The sequence below is a fragment of the Cebus imitator genome, unplaced genomic scaffold (genome assembly GCF_001604975.1).
Source record: "Cebus imitator isolate Cc_AM_T3 unplaced genomic scaffold, Cebus_imitator-1.0 Scaffold39, whole genome shotgun sequence".
NCBI lineage: Eukaryota > Metazoa > Chordata > Mammalia > Primates > Cebidae > Cebus > Cebus imitator.
In genome coordinates this window covers 9,479,745-9,482,966 of record NW_016107354.1, presented here as the reverse complement: position 1 = coordinate 9,482,966, position 3,222 = coordinate 9,479,745, and the positions used below count along the sequence as shown (strand labels likewise).

Genomic DNA, 3,222 nt, shown 5'->3' with positions numbered 1-3,222 from the left:
TTTTTCCTCTGCTTAAGAGTGTAATCTATGCAATGGCTTCACTGTGGGCAAGAAAACACACAGGTTATCTCAAAGTCAAGGCTTCCCCTTGGCACTCAGCGAGTATTTCTCTGGCCAGACGCTTTTCTCAGAAAAGCCTCAAAATATTTCCAAACTAGAGTCAGAAATGTTCTAGTGAGGGCAGGCTCCAAACTAAGAGTTCGGCTAGTCACCAAGGCGGCCAATGTCACAGAAATGGAAAGTGCAGCACACTTCTTCAGTCAGTGCTCAGGATGATGCAGCCTATCTCCCAAGCAAGGGCAGCTGCTGGAGAGAAAGTGCCAGGCAAGGCATGTCTCCACTGGGCCCCGTGCCTGCGCCCACCCACACCCTATGCCCAGTGTGCACGGCAGACAGGATACACCCTTTCAGCCCCCCAAAACGCACCTCCGCAACTGAAAAGTCACAATGACATGACTTACCTAGCAGCAGCCACTTTCTCCCACAATGATTCCCTAGGAAAAATCCTCCAGCCGGAGAGGCTGCCCTTCCAATTGTCACAAGTGTTTTCGGTTAAACTGCTCATGTTTCTAATTAACTTTTGTCATCCACAACTACTCCAGTGCCCAGAAGCCTGGCGGGATTAACGGCTGCTGCTTCTGCCTTTTTTTTTTTTTTTTTTTTCCTTTAATACCTATGTTCCACTGCCTTCTAGCAACAGAATAAACTGTATATAGAGCGGCTTTTTATGATTTAAAAGTCAACGGCCGCTGAAGCCAAGTGAAGGCAGCCCCTGTGTGGGGCGTGAGCACCGCGCCCTGAGAGCTGCACAGTAGAGGAACTGCCTCCTTTCACTCTCAGCTGCTCGGGGAAGCCACAGCTCCAGGGTGATCCAAAGCAGACCTCCCAATGTTTTAAAACACATATATCTTCCTGACTTACTGGGGATTTGGGTTTGGAGGGAGGGTGCCTCACAATCCTCCCTAACAAAACTCAAGGGGCGTTGTTGGATCTTTTCCTGGGGAGAGCCAGGGACTGGCTTTGAATCAGGCTCATAGAACCCACCCACACTGCTGGGCTGTTGGAGGGTTGCTATAGGCTTGATGCTGCCCATCAGTGGTCTGCTGGGTGTCAGGAGGCTCAGTACTCAGCACGTTGTGAAAAGGGGGTTCCTGCCTCTATTTTAAGAGTGAGGAAACTAAGTCTTAGGTAGGGCAAAAAATGATCCTAAATTACACAGCTAAAAAGGCAGAGATCTGGGATTCGAACTCAGGTCTCCTGACATGGTATCACAGCTACCTTCTCTGATGAAGAATATACCTAAACAGCCACCACTTAAACAACAGAGCACTTTTAGGAACTGCCCTTTCTACTACCTTATGTATGCTCGTGGCATCCATGGTGGAGTACAAACTAACCCTGCCATTTGAAAGGAAGCAGCCTACCTCACAGAGGATGGCTCTCTGGCTGAAATAATAGTGAACCCACCGATCCTGAGTACCACTCCTCTTAGGAAAACTGCCTTTCCCTTTACCTGAACTCAGATCTGGGGCAGACATAAAGTTTTCATTCATTCATTCATTGATTCACTCAACATATTCATTCATATCTATCTATTCATTCATTGAGCTCCTAATACGTGTCAGATACCGTTTTAGGTACTTGGGATCCACCTATGACAAAACAGACAGAAATCTCTGCCTTCATGGAGTTTACATTTCAGCAAGAAGGAGCAGATAATAAATTTAATTAATTAAATAATGTTATTTGTTAAAAATTAGTGCTAAAGAAAAGAAGGGGCGTTGGGGGGCAGGTTGTAACACTGTCCTTATAGGAACTACCAGATCATGTTCAAAGGTATGTTCCTCTTTCCTCAAGAAGTTTTAGGCATAGTCCCCATGTGTGCATGGATTAATGTGACCTTGTTGCTTGGAACTACTCCGAGGTTTGCTCAGAAATGGATGTCTCTACTACCATTTCTATCCATTTCTATGTTTGTTGGATTGTTTGTTTGTTTTTAACACTAAAAATCATAGCTAGAAATTAACTAAATAAGCAGCTAATAACTGACCCAGAAGAAAACAGATACCTGGCTTGTCTTGGTGAAATGGCCACCTGAGACCTTCAGTCCTAGTTTACATTGCATAGCATTTTCCCCTACTGGATAACTCGCTTGGATTCTGCCCATAACCTCTTCCACAAAATGATTTTGGAGGGCCAGCTACTTTATACAATGCTCTGGGAACAGAGAGTTGAATAAAGCTCCTGCCCCCTAGGAACTCACTGTCTTAGGGTGCAATGGACTTCAAAACAAACCATGAACACAGAGTAAAAAGTGGTAGAGGGCTCTATGAGGTGCCATGAGAACCAGAGGATTAGTGGGCTCCACTAATTCTCCCTGAAGAGTTTGGGAAAGCTTCCTGGAGGAAGTGATCCTTCTATTATCCTGTGGTGCTTCTGCTTTAGGTCAGTTTGTTATTCCCCTGGTCTGGAATTTCCTCCAGGACAGAGACTCCCCTTCCTAACGCATCTTTGTGTCCTAAAGCCTGCTGGAGCATAAAGATACTTAGTAAATGGCTTCTGAATTACTGGTTGGTGTTTTTGACATTTACAAGTCACATTTAAGGCAACAGAGATGTAGGATTTGTGATGAGTCTTTAGGGTTTTATTAAAATGCTTCAGCCTAAACTCAGGAAAAAATTCAGATTAAAACAGAGAATCAGAATGTCTATGTGGTATTTAGTCTGCACTCCCCTGGTTAAGTCATGGGGGCTACTCATTACAGTTACAAAATGTAGCACTTGGGTATGACTCTGAATTTGGGTTCTAGAGCAGAAGTCTTGAGTGGGGCTAGACAGAGGGCACTAGGGCACCTCAGGACCAGGCCATCAACATTCTATCCTCATGTCACAGCCAGAAGTCCCCTATGTAGTAAAGGAGACATCACGTCATGAGTGGTCTTATACAAAGTAACTTGATACATTTCTATCATTCTTAGGACCTCAGAGCTTGGATGAGTGGCTGTTAGAGGCTTGTTCCTCTCTTGTCCATTTCTTCTTCTTTTTCTTTCTTTCTTTTTTTATGAGACAGAGTCTCACTCTGTCACCCAGGCTGGAGTGCAGGGGTTGATCTCGGCTCACCATAACCTCCACTTCCTGGGCACAAGTGATTGATTCTCCAGCTTCAGCTTCCTGAGTAACTGGGATTACAGGCAAGTGCCACCAACACCCAGCCAATTTTTGT

The 3,222-nt window shown here is 45.1% G+C and overlaps 1 protein-coding gene across 3 annotated transcripts in view; it reads right to left on the bottom strand.

Annotated features, from left to right (window-relative positions):
• The window catches only part of NAV2 (neuron navigator 2), a 411,110-nt gene that overhangs the window by 189,485 nt on the left and 218,403 nt on the right, over nt 1–3,222 (bottom strand). The gene's annotated exons all lie outside the window — the stretch shown is intronic.